The 16,661-nt window shown below is 42.3% G+C and overlaps 1 pseudogene; it reads left to right on the plus strand.

Moving 5' to 3' along the window:
* The first annotated feature begins 438 nt into the window (after positions 1-438).
* Positions 439-16,661, plus strand: LOC145100229 (uncharacterized; annotated as a pseudogene).

Consider the following 16,661-nt stretch of genomic DNA (forward strand, 5'->3'; position numbering starts at 1 on the left):
AACTTTGCCCCGATGACTCATGAAACTTCTTGCTAAGTGCAAGGGAAACAAATGATCGGGACGCACCCGAGTCGAACAACACCTAAACTGGAAGGCCGTTCACATGGAACGATCCTAATGCATACATATACATACGGAGCACATGTCAATAACATAACATCATAAAAATAAGATAGATGGAAAGAATCATACCCGTCACCACATCGGGTGCGGTGCGTGCCTCCTCGGTAGTCAGCTGAAATGCTCGGCTCCTCACCATTGGAGCCTCTGCCTTGCCCTGCCGGCCATCCGTAATCCGCAGGGTCGCTGGAGTTGGCGCTTTCACAGTTCACATTACAAAATGGCAAATTTCCAGAAATTTGATGACGTACTTTGTTGCAAGAGGAAATAAGTTGTCTCTATCTCTGTTGAAGAGAATGCTAAAGGCCTAAAAAAACCATGTTGAAGTCGACCGTTGCCCCCATGTTATCAACCCTCTACCCGAAAAAGTTATTCCCCATCAAATTAGCATCTTTTTGTAGTGCATTACCACGAAGCCCACCAACTGTTCGACAAAATACCTCAACCAACATTCCAACTCTCGAGACCCCCTCTTACAAACTCCCTCCAACATCAGCTTATGTCCATCTCCCTTTCTGCCGCAAACGCTGCCATTATTGTGACTTCCCAATATTAGCTCTGGGTTCTTCTTCAATAGAAACCGCAAACGATGATCCCTGAATCTCAAATTACATCCATCTTCTTATTCGCGAAATGGAAGCAACGCAAACAAATTTTAACCAACATCCACCTCTTGAAACCATCTTCTTCGGTGGTGGCACACCTTCGTTGGTGCCACCAAGACTCGTTGCTAAGGTCCTTGACACATTGAGATCAAAATTTGGGTTGTGTTTGGATGCCGAGATTGTTGGAATTGGGCCTTTGGGATCTTGTGGATTCGCAACAAACACACACACACTCACACTGTAAATTTTAAACGAGAAAGAGAATTTATAACACAAAAATGGTTCTTCTTGAATAAAACGGAGTAAAGAAATGATTACAAAAGAAAGTTTAAATACTAAAAACAAATAACAGATAAGCTACTTTAATGCTACTATTGCATGCACTTCTACTAGAATGGCATCATGGCACTTTATTCTCCTAAAGACCTAGTCCTCTACAGACCAGTTTAGCTTTATTTTAAACTCTTCAACGGCTACTTCAGAATTAATCTAACACATCTCCCCCTTAATTCTAAGCTCAGCCTGCAATACTTTCAACTCCCAACATGTCTCTCATTTCCAAGAACTACACCCGTGGTAAAGCTTTTGTTAAAGGATCTGCCCTCTATTCTTCTCCACTTACATGTTTCACTTGTATCTCCTTTCTTTCAACACATCCCTGTATGAAATGGAACTTGGTGTCAATATTCTTACTCCTACCATGAAAAACGAGGTTCTCCATTAAATCTATGGCCGACTTGTTATCTACAAAGAGTTTGACTGCTTCTTCCTTCCACACTGTCAAATCTTTTATTAAACTTCTCAACCACAGTACTTGACATGCACCTTCTGTTGCTGTTGTGAACTCAGCTTCCCATGAAGACAGTGCCACTGTTTGCTGTTTTTGTGAAGAGCAGGTGATAGCTTTTCCAAACAAGAAAAAAATGGTTCCTGTTGTACCCTTCCTATCATCCAAATCCGTTCCATGGCTGCTGTCACTAAAACCCACTATCTTCTTATCTCCACCTGTCTTGTATACAAGTCCAAAATCCTTTGTGCCTTTAACATACCTTAGTATTTTCTTTAAAGCATTAAGGTGACACAGTTTTGGAGCTTCCATGTATCTACTCATGACACCCACAGAGTAGCTAAGATCAGGTCTAGTGTGAGTTAAATACCTTAAACTTCCAATGAGTCTTCTATAGTCTTTGGCATTTACTGGTTCACCTTCTCCATCTTTCCTCAAACTCGATCTAGGTTCCATGGGATATTTGGTGGGATTACAATCCCCAACCCTTGACATTTGTAACACCTTTTCAGCATACCCAGCTTGACTAACAAGGATACTTCCTTCCTTTTTGTGTTACTTCGATCCCTAGATAGTAGGTCAACAAAACCAGGTCACTCATGTCAAACACTTTCTGCATCTTTTTCTTGAAGGTATCAATTAACTCGTTACTTGATCTTGTTACTATCAGATCATCCACGTACACACCAACTAACAAGTTTGTACTTGCCCTCTGAATCTTGTACGTGCCATACTCCTGGGGGCAACGGGAAAAACCCATATCCTTTAGAACTTTATCCAGTCATTCATTCCATGCTCTAGGGGATTGGCGAAGCCCGTAAAGAGCTTTCTTTAGTCTATATACCATGTGTTCCTTCCCTTTTATAACAAACCCATCTGGTTGAGTTATGTACACCTCTTCATGCAATACACCATTAAGGAAAGCGGACTTTACATCTAAATGGTGAACCTTCCAGCCTTCAGTTGCTGCCAATGCTAAGATTACCCTCACCATTTCTAATCTAACCACCGGTGCAAAAGCCTCTTCAAAGTGAACACCTTTCTTTTGCACATAAGCTTTTGCAACTACCCTGGCTTTGTGTTTGACAAGCTTTCCTTTTGCATCTTTCTTTACGTTGTAAACCCATTTCAATCCGATAGGTTTGTGATCCTTAGGGATACTAGTCAATTCCCATGTATCGTTTTTAATGATGGAATCAATCTCTTTCTTTATGGGTTCTCTCCAAACCAGATCGTTTGCGGCTTCCAGATACGTAGTGGGTTCTTCTCCTGCAAACATAAGTTCTTCATCTTCGTCTTCTAACTGAGTACATCGATTAATCACATCACTCAGTTTTTGAAAACCCCTAACTGGTGTATCATCATATTTCGATCTTCTTGGTCTTGGATCTGATGACATGGATGTTGTCTTAGATCCCTGAGGCATTGGTGTGTTTGAAGCATAGTTATCTTGAGAAATAGGCGTCTGTGGTGGTGTTGAGTTCAATGAGTCATAATGAAGACTAGGGCTTCCATCTCCATCTTGGGCTTCTACATCCTGGGCTTGCACATGGTTCTCTCTGTCTTCAACATATGGGGTTTCATGGGAAACCTGACCCAATCTTGACCAAGCACATGGGTTTCATCTTGATTCCCAGCCCATTTCCACTTCGTGGCTTCATCAAAAACAACATGTCTAGCTACATACTTTCTCTTTTCACTTGGATTGTATAGTCTAAAGGCCTTACTCCCAGGTTCATTGCCGAGATACACAAGAGTAATGCTACGATCACTTAACTTGGATAGTTTATTTGCTGGTCTTTTTGCGTGGGCCACACACCCAAAAACCCTAAAGTGATCCAACGTTGGATTCTTCCCATGCAGAGCCTCATATGGGGTTTTATTCTTCATCCCTTTCGTTTGAACCCAGTTCAAAATATGAACGGAATGGCGCATTGCCTCTCCCCGAAGCATCTCCGGTACCTCCATTGCCTTTAACAACGACCCTGTGGCTCCAAGAATGGTTCGATTACGCCGCTCCGCTACTCCGTTTTGCTGAGGGGAGTATGGAGCGGTCAATTGTCGCCTTATGCCTTTCTTGTTGCAATATTCCGTGAATTCTTTTGACACGAATTCACCTCCACGATCTGTACGTAGACCCTTCAACTTGTACCGGGTTTCATTCTTCACTTGAACTTTGAAATTCTTGAAGGCTTCAAATGCTTCATCCTTTTGTCTTAACAAAAATACCCACATATACCTGCTGTAATCATCCACTATAAGTAAAAAGTATTTGTTACCTGCTATCGTCTGTGGTGATATTGGGCCACAGAGATCAGCATGCACAAGCACTAATGGAGTGCTTGCTTGCCATTGAGACTCTTGTGGAAATGACTTCCTAGTTCGCTTGCCTACAAGGCACCCTTCACAGACTTGTGATGGGTGCTTTAATTTTGGGACTCCATGTACCATCTCCTTTTCTACCATGGATTCTAGTAGACGGAAATTGACATGCGCTAGGCGTGCATGCCAAAGCCAAGCCTTATCATCTAGTTTCACATGGAGGCAAACACGTTGGGTTATGTGCAACACGATCTTATACAGGCGATTATATGAACGTTATACCTTCATCACGAGTCTCTCGTATTTGTCATGCACCTTCAGAAAATTTTCTTTCATTTGGATGTCGTATCCTTCTTCCGTCATCTGTCCCAAACTAAGAATGTTACTACGGAGAGCTGGAATGTAGTAAACATCTACAATGATCAATTGTTCTTTGTTCTTGCAATTAAGTAACATCGTCCCTTTTCCTTTTGTCTGGACTTTGGATCGATCTCCGAACCGCACTTGACCGGTGATGTTTTCGTCTAGCTCCACAAAATAGCTCAGCTCCCCTGTCATATGGTTGCTGGCACCATTATGGCATTATCTAGGTACCATGTATCCTTCTCGTTTTTGTGGTTTCCCAGAAATACTTTATCTTCGTTTAAAAGTACCATTTCTTCTTCTTTTTCTCCATATATTGTCAGTAACAGGGTTGTCTCATCTTCTTGTGCTTGAGTGAGATGAACATCGCCTTCGTTACGTTTTGGATTAGGGTATTTGGATGCATAATGTCCAAAGACATCACAGTTGAAACACTTGATGTGTTTCTTGTCTCGACTCTTCCCATGATCTTGGCTGCTATCTCGTGACGAGTTTCCACCCCGGCCACTTCTGCCTCACCAACTGCCTCTTCCTCGACCTCCATTTCTACCCCCTCAGTCATATTGCGACGAACCTCAACCTCTTCCTCCAGAGTTCTTTCCGGGAGTTTTCTAACCATCTTGTCCCTCTGATCGGTTCAGCATCATACTTGCTTCTGCGGCTGCATTATCGGATCGAAGCTTCAAGCGGGATTCATAAGCTTTGAGTCTTCCAATGGCCTCTTCGAACGGCATGTCGTCTACATCTGCGTATTGCTCAATGGAGGCAACGAGTTGCAGGTATTTGTCTAGGACAGAATCAAGTAGTTTTCTAACCAAAACTCCATTGGCTAGGCTCTCACCAAGGCTTACATAACTGGAGCTTATCCCACTTAATTTTCCTGCAAATTCACCGATCGTTTCTCCTTCCTTCATTCTTAAAGAATCAAACTCGCTCTTGAGTGCATGCTTTCTTGCCTTCTGAACCCGTTCGGCACCCAAGTAACGAGTCTTGAACGAATCCCATACTTCTTTTGCCGTTTTCTTCTGTGAAACTTGAAGAATCACGTCATCGGGTAACGCCTAGAATATTAATGTTCGAGCCTTCCTATTTTTCTTTTCATCAACAGCCGCGCCAACCCGGTGCTCGATGGATTCCCATATTCCCTGGGCATCCATTATTACCTCCATCTTTATTGCCCATGTTGTGTAGTTCATGGGTGACAGCATCGGGTATTGGAGTGGTACACCTCCATTCCCGTTCTCCTTTGATTTTATGAATGCCATTAGTAAAGCTCACACCAAGCTCTGATTGTGAACCCGAAAGCTCTGATACCAACTGTTGGAATTGGGCCTTTGGGATCTTGTGGATTCACAACAAACACACACACTCACACTGTAAATTGTAAACGAGAAAGAGAATTTAGAACACAAAACTATTTCTTCTTGAATAAAATGGAGTAAAGAAACGATTAAAAAAGAAAGTTTAAATACTAAAAACAAATAACAGACAAGCTACTTTCATGCTACTACTGCATGTGCTTCTACTAGAATGACATCATGCCACTTTATTCTCTTAAAGACCTGGTGTAACGCCCGGGTTTCAGGGCTAAGCATTTTTGTCAATGTAATAGTCTAGGTCAACTCTTGTAACTCTTTTTGAAGTAATAAAGATGAAATATTTGAGTATTATGTGAATTATGTGTATTTATGTGCTTATAATTTAATTATAAATGTATAATTAATAAATAATAAAAATAAGCGTCAAAATTAAAGTATAAGATAATCCCGATATCTCTACATAAAGTTGTAGAATATGTCTCAAGGTTTCCGTACATATAAAGAATGCCGAAATCCGAGTTATAACGAAGAAGTTATGACTCGTCGAAGTTTTACGGTAAAACCGGCACGGCACCGGGAAGCGTAAATAGTGAATTTACGATAGAGCAAGATTTAGCCTTAGCAATCTAAACGAAAGTCGTAGAATATGTTAAACTAAGAACATCTATAAAAAGAACGCCCAAATCTGACTTCGTATGAAGAAGTTATGATTTTTCGAAGTTTCGGAATAGCAGTGTACAGCCCGAAATTCGAATATTAGATCGAGCGGTTTTTAGCCGACACGACCTGAACGAGAATCGGAGATCTCGTTAAGGGTAGCGTAACGAGAAAAAGATGGGTGAAAACGGATGTCGGATGAAGAAGTTATGAGGATTTAACGGACCAATCGTGTCCCGGCCCGTTAATAATATAAAATTTAAAATCGAGCCAAAATTAGCCGACGGAGTCTAAACGAAAGTTGTAGAGTACGTTCCCACCTTCGCGTGGATATAAAGAACGTCGAAAACGGAGGTCGTACGCGAAAGTTACGAATTTTTAAAGTTGAAGTGTGAAAATGCGAAGTCTGTTGCGAGGCTGATGACGTGGCTGCATCTGGGCCGCCCATCGCTGATGAAGGAACGCGCTTCGGATGATGACACCTGCCCTCGCTGTACGCTCCGCGTCCGAAGCCAGTACGCCCCGCGTACCCTCGCCCTTATCTCTTCCGGAGTGCTAGCCAGCTGGTCCGAGGTGGCGCTCCTATCCGATGACTACGCCCCGCGTAGGTCCGAGGTACGCCCAGCGTACCGAGGCCTCGCAGGGCTATAAAAAGGGGCCGATTTTCCTTCATTTCTCACTCCTTTTTCACTTCTCTCTCTAACTTCTTTCTCTCTCTACAACCCCAAAACACCTCTAAACCCTAGTTAAGCCCCTTAGCACCCTAGGGAAGCCCCGAGGCTCCCGGAGTCCCGAGAAAAAGGAGTTTTTCGGTTTCGAAACGTTGCTCCAATCAAGTCCCGGTTATCGATAAAAATCGCTGTAAGTGTGCTACGCTTACGCAATTTTTAATATAGCTTTCAAATAATTATAGGAATGTTATTAGGTCCTTAAAATAATTATTTGGGCTATTATTATGAGTTATATCGAGTATTATTAACGCTTAATAATACTCGGACTAATTAATTTGTCGCGGTTATCGTTAAACTAAACCCTAGTGGTATCGATACTAGGTTTTATCGAAGGAATATCGTTTTGAGAGTATCGAAGCGCTGTCCGAGTGCTGAGTCACCACCTAATCAGGTGAGTGCATAGTTACTTTCAGCTTACACATAGATATGAAGTATTTTATATAAATTACGTGCTATGTGTGCATATTATCTGAATACTTGCTATCTATGCTGGATGAACATTGTTATACATGTTTTCAATGATTTAAACTGTATATGTATTTTATATCTACGAAAATGTTGGGGTAAAACATGGGTAGATATAATAGCTGATGTGTGATAAAATGATGAGAGGCCTCGATGTTGATGTTGTTGTTTCTGTCATCTAGCGGAGTATGGATGACGACCACGGACTCTTCTAGACAGTCCAGTGGAACACTAGCAGGCTCGCAACCTGTAGGTGTTTGTGAACGACGTGTTCACCGGTGTACTCCATCCCCCACATGGTTGCCTTTAGGACATTTATTGCTGAGGAATCCCCTTAGTAGTAGTGTCCGTCCCGATGATGATCCTTAGGCTAGGTCCCTTATGATAGGTGTTTAGGGACGTAAAGTGAGGATAACGGGAACGGGTAATCGGGTTATTGTTGATTGATGAAATCAATAAACTTATTTATTGTGGGTTGAAAACCCTATGTGCTCACCAGGCTCCCAAGCCTGACCCACTCAGTTTTATGTATTACAGGTAGTGGCGCATGAGCATAGATGTGATGTTTTGGACGAGGGATTACGGATATAGGCCTGTAGATATGAAATAATGTAGTAAGGCTTATATTGTACTGTTTATGCTTTTGATCTGTACGAACATGACATCCCAAGTCTTTTAATGAAATACATTTCTATGGAAATGCTTTTGATAAATCTTTATCATATCTTGTTTTGGGACAAATTCCGCAACACCTTCATTTAAAATGTAACTCTGATTTTTAAACAAAGCATAAACAAACCGGTCTTTTCTGGCCGTGATTTTGGGGATGTCACAGTTGGTATCAGAGCATTAGTTTAAGCGAACTAGGAATTTGTAGGATTTCTAGACTTAAACTTAGAATGCTAAGCGATGATTGTGAGGAGTGAGCACTAGCTTATTTTAGGAATTGTACCTAAAATGCTTTTATGTGCTAAATGCTTTGTGCATAATGTGCTGTTAATTGTTCGGATCTATGGTCTGTTGCCGACCGGATCTGGAAACCTTATGTGTTTAGGATTCTAAACGTACGTCTACGATATTAGAACTAGCATGTAAACGTTTCGGAGTGATAAGGACGATTTAAACGTCTATCCTAAATAAAGATCTAAATTCACCTTATTCGGTGTATAGATCAAGATGGCAAGGACTCGTAGCGGAAACATGAACGCGAATGGAGATAGGAACCAACCCCCAGTGGTTCAACAAATACCTGTTGTAGAAGAAGTTGCACCTGAGCCAGTCACGATGGCCGGAGTGCAAGCGATGATCCAGGCTATGTTGGATCGTCAAATGGAGGAAACTAGATGTTTGCTCCAGCAAAATCGAGAGGAAGGCACTATTCAAATCGAACAGCCCGAGTTGAACGAAGGGCAGACTGAGGAAGGAGACTACAGTGGAACTGTTGGTCAAGTCAACCAACCAATAGTTCAAGAAAATAACCAAGATGACGGATTCGAGAGAAATGGATGCAAGTACAAGGATTTTCAGACTTGCAAGCCATCGACTTTCACGGGAAAGGAAGATCCAATCGGAGTCATGGATTGGATCTCGGAGATGGAGTTAGCTTTCATGACATGCGGTTGCAGAGGGAAGCTACATACCACGTTTGCAGTGCGTCAGTTTCGAGGAGGCGTTGTACGTTGGTGGAATACTTTGGGGAAGACTTTAAGCCCCAACAAACCCCTGGAACTGACATGGGAAGAATTTCTGGTACAATTCAAATGAAAGTACTGCTCAGCTCAAAACCTGCTCGAGCTAGAGAACCAGTTTCTAACCCTAAAGAAGGGGAGCATGTCAATCGATGAATACACGAACAACTTCACAGAAAAGATGGAATTTGCCTTGCGTCTTGTTCCGGATGAGCTGACGAAAATTGATAAGTACGCAAAGGGATTACCATGGGAGTACGCGGTGCCAGTGCGTCAGGCACCTACTTTGGAGGCAGCTATCTGGGCTGCCAAGTCTGTGGAGGATATGATTAAGGGAAGAGCTGCCAGCAAAGTCGAGGTTGGCGAGAAAAGGAAATTTGACGGATCCTCAAGGTCCAGTAAGAAGGGTAGATTCTCGAAGTCTGGTTCGAGAGGAGGAGGATCAGAAGCGAAGTGGTGTGACAAGTGCAAGAAAAAGCACTCTGGGAAGTGTGACGGAGGGGTCACTTGTTACAAATGCGGAAAGCCTGGGCACTATGCCAATGAATGCACGTTCATTAAGAAGGTCTGTTATGAGTGCAACGAGGAGGGGCACATTTCAAGGGATTGCCCGAAGAAGAAGGAGACAGGAAGACCCAACATACCACCGAAGCCGAAGGCGAGAGCCTTCCAGATGACGCTCGAGGCTGCAAAGGAGGCAGCAGACGTCGCTTCAGGTACCTTTCTTGTAAATGGTTTGCCTGCAAATATACTATTTGATTCTGGAGCCAACTACTCCTTTGTGTCGCATAAATTTGGTGGGAAATTAGCATTGCCTGTAGAAAAACTAGATAATGCCCTGATTGTAGAAGTTGCCAGTGGCAAATTCGTACCTGTTAGAAATCGTATTAGGAACATCGTCATTGACCTAAACGGAAACGAATTCCACGAAGAGCTATTACCCATAGAGTTAAACGGTTTCGACATCGTTTTGGGTATGGATTGGCTTAGCGCCAACGATGCTGAGATTCAATGCCGAAAGAAGATAGTAAAGGTAAACCCACCCGGAAAAGAATCATTTATGGTGTATGGGGACAAACGCAGAGTGAATTCTGGAATCATCTCCCTGATGAAAGCCAGGAAATGTTTGTCCAAAGGATGTGCATCATACTTGGCATTCGTAATCGATGCCAAGAAGGAGAAGAAAGAGGTGCAGAATATACCGGTTGTGTGTGATTATCCGGAAGTCTTTCCTGAAGATCTTCCCGGATTACCACCTGATAGACAAGTGGAGTTTCGTATAGACTTGTTACCAGGAACAACACCAATAGCAAAGGCACCTTACCGATTAGCACCGACGGAGATGAAGGAGCTCATGACGCAACTTCAGGAGCTGTTGGACAACGGTTTTATTCGACCTAGTTCATCACCCTGGGGAGCTCCGGTGTTATTCGTAAAGAAGAAGGACGGAAGCATGAGGATGTGCATAGACTACCGAGAGCTGAATAAGGCAACGGTAAAGAACAAGTATCCATTGCCGAGGATTGATGACCTATTCGATCAGCTGCAAGGTTCGAGCTACTTCTCAAAGATCGATCTTAGGTCAGGATATCATCAGCTGAAGGTGAGGGAGCAGGATATTGAAAAGACTGCATTCAGAACAAGATATGGACACTACGAGTTCTTGGTTATGTCATTCGGGCTAACCAATGCTCCCGCAGCATTCATGGATTTGATGAATAGGGTTTGTAAACCATTCCTCGATAAATCCGTGATAGTGTTCATCGACGACATTCTCATCTACTCAAAAAGCCAAGAGGAGCATGGAAAGCATCTACGGGAAGTATTAGAAGTGTTGAAGAAGGAGAAGCTTTTTGCAAAGTTCTCCAAATGCGACTTTTGGATACGGGAAGTCCAATTCTTGGGTCATGTTGTTAACCAGGGGGGAATAATGGTTGACCCCGCAAAGATCGAGGCTGTGATGAAGTGGGAACGTCCGAAAAGTCCCACGGAAATTCGAAGCTTTCTAGGATTAGCCGGATATTATCGACGATTTATCCAAGGCTTTTCTTCGATAGCTGCTCCATTAACAGCTTTGACTCATAAAGGAGCTACATATACGTGGAGTGAGAAACACGATGAGGCATTCGAGAAACTAAAGAAGAAGTTATGTGAAGCACCGATACTTTCTCTACCCGATGGAGTCGAAGATTTCGCGGTTTATAGTGATGCTTCTGGAGTCGGGTTGGGTTGTGTTCTGACCCAAAGAGAAAAGGTGATAGCATACGCATCTCGACAATTGAAAGAGCACGAAAAGAACTACCCCACTCATGATCTGGAGTTGGCAGCGGTAGTATTTGCCTTAAAGATATGGAGGCATTACCTCTACGGCACGAAGTGCAAGCTCTTCACTGATCATAAGAGTCTCCAGTACCTCTTTAATCAGAAGGAGTTGAACATGAGGCAACGACGTTGGCTAGAACTTCTCAAGGACTACGACTGTGAGATACTTTACCACCCAGGTAAAGCAAATATTGTTGCTGATGCTCTCAGTCGGAAAGTCAATCTTGAAAGGAAAAGGCCAAGAGCGTTAAGAATTGAAGTCATTTCGACGATTGTCGAAAGTATCAGGAAAGCTCAAGAAGAAGCTTTAGAGAAAAATGACCGAAAGGAAGAACGTTTGGGAAGAACGTTAGTGTTCAGTACAAACAGTCGAGGACTGAAGGTATTCCAAGATCGAATTTGGGTACCTAAGACGGGAGGAATAAGAGATCTTCTGATGGAAGAAGCACACAAGACCATGTACTCGATTCATCCCGGTAGCACTAAAATGTATAGGGACCTAAAACCCTACTACTGGTGGCCGACGATGAAGCTCGATGTTGCGAGGTATGTGGCCGAGTGCGTAACATGTGCGAGGGTTAAGGCACAACATCAGAAACCGTATGGGAGTTTAGAACCTTTACCTGTACCCATGGGTAAATGGGAAGACATCACCATGGATTTTGTGACTAAACTGCCCAGGACGAAGAACGGTCACGACATGATTTGGGTAGTCGTGGATCGTTTCACCAAGAGTGCACACTTCATAGCAGCCAACGAGAAGTGGTCTATGAATAAGCTCGTAAATGCTTACGTGAAGGAAATTGTAAGACTTCACGGTGTTCCTCTTACGATTGTATCAGATCGTGATAGTCGTTTCACGTCAAGGTTTTGGAGGAGTCTACAAGAGGAGTTGGGTACAAAGTTGTGTTTGAGTACTGCTTACCATCCGCAAACTGATGGCCAGAGCGAAAGAACGATTCAGACACTGGAAGATATGCTGAGAGCATGTACCCTCGAATTCCAAGGAAATTGGGACGAGCACTTACCTCTGGTAGAATTTTCCTACAACAATAGTTTTCACTCGAGCATCAAGATGGCACCTTACCAAGCCTTGTATGGACAAAAGTGTCATACGCCGTCTTGTTGGCTTGAAGCCGGAGAGAAGCAGTTTATGGGCCCCGAGATAGTCCATGAGACTGCCGAAAAGTTGAAGGTGATTAGGGAAAGAATGTTAGCAGCTCAGGATCGTCAGAAGAGCTATGCTGACAAGAAAAGACGACCGATAACCTTCGAGGTTGGGGATTCCGTTCTGCTTAAAGTCTCACCATGGAAGGGACTTATACGATTTGGGAAACGAGGAAAGTTGAGTCCAAGGTTTATTGGACCGTTCAAAGTTCTTTAGAAGATAGGGAACCAAGCTTACAAGTTGGAATTGCCCGAAGAACTCAATGGTATTCATAACACTTTCCATGTGTGTTATTTGAGGAAATTCACGGGAGATGTTCCCGACATAATTCCAATCTCAGAGTTAAGGATGGATGAGAATAAAAGGCTGATCGAAGAGCCTGAGGCAATTGTTGACCGTAAGACTAAGAAGTTACGACGCAAGATGGTCGACTTGGTGCTAGTCCGATGGAAACATTCGAATGGGCCGAATCTCACTTGGGAAACAGAGGATGACATGATGAGTCGCTATCCACATCTGTTTGCTGATGCATGATTCCGGGACGGAATCATCCTAAGGGGGAGAGAATTGTAACGGCCGGGTTTCAGGGCTAAGCATTTTTGTCAATGTAATAGTCTAGGTCAACTCTTGTAACTCTTTTTGAAGTAATAAAGATGAAATATTTGAGTATTATGTGAATTATGTGTATTTATGTGCTTATAATTTAATTATAAATGTATAATTAATAAATAATAAAAATAAGCGTCAAAATTAAAGTATAAGATAATCCCGATATCTCTACATAAAGTTGTAGAATATGTCTCAAGGTTTCCGTACATATAAAGAATGCCGAAATCCGAGTTATAACGAAGAAGTTATGACTCGTCGAAGTTTTACGGTAAAACCGGCACGGCACCGGGAAGCGTAAATAGTGAATTTACGATAGAGCAAGATTTAGCCTTAGCAATCTAAACGAAAGTCGTAGAATATGTTAAACTAAGAACATCTATAAAAAGAACGCCCAAATCTGACTTCGTATGAAGAAGTTATGATTTTTCGAAGTTTCGGAATAGCAGTGTACAGCCCGAAATTCGAATATTAGATCGAGCGGTTTTTAGCCGACACGACCTGAACGAGAATCGGAGATCTCGTTAAGGGTAGCGTAACGAGAAAAAGATGGGTGAAAACGGATGTCGGATGAAGAAGTTATGAGGATTTAACGGACCAATCGTGTCCCGGCCCGTTAATAATATAAAATTTAAAATCGAGCCAAAATTAGCCGACGGAGTCTAAACGAAAGTTGTAGAGTACGTTCCCACCTTCGCGTGGATATAAAGAACGTCGAAAACGGAGGTCGTACGCGAAAGTTACGAATTTTTAAAGTTGAAGTGTGAAAATGCGAAGTCTGTTGCGAGGCTGATGACGTGGCTGCATCTGGGCCGCCCATCGCTGATGAAGGAACGCGCTTCGGATGATGACACCTGCCCTCGCTGTACGCTCCGCGTCCGAAGCCAGTACGCCCCGCGTACCCTCGCCCTTATCTCTTCCGGAGTGCTAGCCAGCTGGTCCGAGGTGGCGCTCCTATCCGATGACTACGCCCCGCGTAGGTCCGAGGTACGCCCAGCGTACCGAGGCCTCGCAGGGCTATAAAAAGGGGCCGATTTTCCTTCATTTCTCACTCCTTTTTCACTTCTCTCTCTAACTTCTTTCTCTCTCTACAACCCCAAAACACCTCTAAACCCTAGTTAAGCCCCTTAGCACCCTAGGGAAGCCCCGAGGCTCCCGGAGTCCCGAGAAAAAGGAGTTTTTCGGTTTCGAAACGTTGCTCCAATCAAGTCCCGGTTATCGATAAAAATCGCTGTAAGTGTGCTACGCTTACGCAATTTTTAATATAGCTTTCAAATAATTATAGGAATGTTATTAGGTCCTTAAAATAATTATTTGGGCTATTATTATGAGTTATATCGAGTATTATTAACGCTTAATAATACTCGGACTAATTAATTTGTCGCGGTTATCGTTAAACTAAACCCTAGTGGTATCGATACTAGGTTTTATCGAAGGAATATCGTTTTGAGAGTATCGAAGCGCTGTCCGAGTGCTGAGTCACCACCTAATCAGGTGAGTGCATAGTTACTTTCAGCTTACACATAGATATGAAGTATTTTATATAAATTACGTGCTATGTGTGCATATTATCTGAATACTTGCTATCTATGCTGGATGAACATTGTTATACATGTTTTCAATGATTTAAACTGTATATGTATTTTATATCTACGAAAATGTTGGGGTAAAACATGGGTAGATATAATAGCTGATGTGTGATAAAATGATGAGAGGCCTCGATGTTGATGTTGTTGTTTCTGTCATCTAGCGGAGTATGGATGACGACCACGGACTCTTCTAGACAGTCCAGTGGAACACTAGCAGGCTCGCAACCTGTAGGTGTTTGTGAACGACGTGTTCACCGGTGTACTCCATCCCCCACATGGTTGCCTTTAGGACATTTATTGCTGAGGAATCCCCTTAGTAGTAGTGTCCGTCCCGATGATGATCCTTAGGCTAGGTCCCTTATGATAGGTGTTTAGGGACGTAAAGTGAGGATAACGGGAACGGGTAATCGGGTTATTGTTGATTGATGAAATCAATAAACTTATTTATTGTGGGTTGAAAACCCTATGTGCTCACCAGGCTCCCAAGCCTGACCCACTCAGTTTTATGTATTACAGGTAGTGGCGCATGAGCATAGATGTGATGTTTTGGACGAGGGATTACGGATATAGGCCTGTAGATATGAAATAATGTAGTAAGGCTTATATTGTACTGTTTATGCTTTTGATCTGTACGAACATGACATCCCAAGTCTTTTAATGAAATACATTTCTATGGAAATGCTTTTGATAAATCTTTATCATATCTTGTTTTGGGACAAATTCCGCAACACCTTCATTTAAAATGTAACTCTGATTTTTAAACAAAGCATAAACAAACCGGTCTTTTCTGGCCGTGATTTTGGGGATGTCACACCTGGTCCTTTACAGACCAGTTCAGCTTTATTTTAAACTCTTCAACAACTACTTCAGAATTAATCTAAAAGAGATATCAATGGAAATGGACCCTCGAACATTTGATGCAAAGAAACTCAAAGAGTTGATGGGATTGGGTGTGAATAGGGTGTCTTTAGGAGTTCAAGCATTTCAAGAAGAGTTGCTGAAAGCTTGTGGGAAAGCTCATGGTGTTGACGAGGTTCATGAGGGAATTGAGATTATTAATTCATGTGGTGTCACGAATTGGAGCTTGGATCTTATTTTTTCTCTCCCACACCAAACTCAAGAAATGTGGGAAGATAGTTTGAAGCTCACCGTTGAAGCCAACCCTAATCATGTCTCAGTTTATGACCTTCAAGTTGAGAAAGACACCAAATTTGATTCATTGTAAGTTTGTCATTTAATCTTCCTCTTATATTATTTACACAAATTAACATGTACACATGATGAACAAGTATATACCATGTGCGTTTCCACTTCCAAACGATATTCGATCTGCAAAATTCTACAGAATGGCTTCAAAAAAGCTTTCAGAGGCTAATTATGGGCATTATGAAGTCAGTAGCTATAGCAAAAGTGGATTTGAGTGCAAGCACAGTTACACATACTGGATAAACAAACCTTTTTGTGCGATTGGCTTAGGTTATGCTAGTTATATCAATGGAACAAGATATTCAAGACTAAAGAAGTTAAAAGATTACACAGATTATGTCAAGAATTTGGAGGGTGGATTAGTTGATTTGTCACAAGAAGGTGATGATGTTGATGAATGGGAAATGGATATGGACATTGTGATGCTTTCATTAAGAACTTCAAAAGGGTTGAATTTGAAGAGTTTTGGAGATGATTTTAGGAGTGAGGTTGTTGTGGAGCTGTGTAAGGTGTATGAGCCTTATATGAGGAGTGGGCATGTGGTGTTTTTGGATGATGAAAGAAGAGATATTAAAGAAGATGAGTTTAGTTCTTTGGTTTTAGATGATGAAAAGTTGGAAAATGATATTGGATTTATTCGGTTAAGTGATCCGGATGATTTTCTTTTGTCGAATGAATTGATATCGCTTGCATTTGGGGTTATTGATCCATGA

This window comes from Lactuca serriola, chromosome 4, assembly GCF_051521515.1.
Source record: "Lactuca serriola cultivar US96UC23 chromosome 4, Lser_US96UC23_V15, whole genome shotgun sequence".
Lineage (NCBI taxonomy): Eukaryota > Viridiplantae > Streptophyta > Magnoliopsida > Asterales > Asteraceae > Lactuca > Lactuca serriola.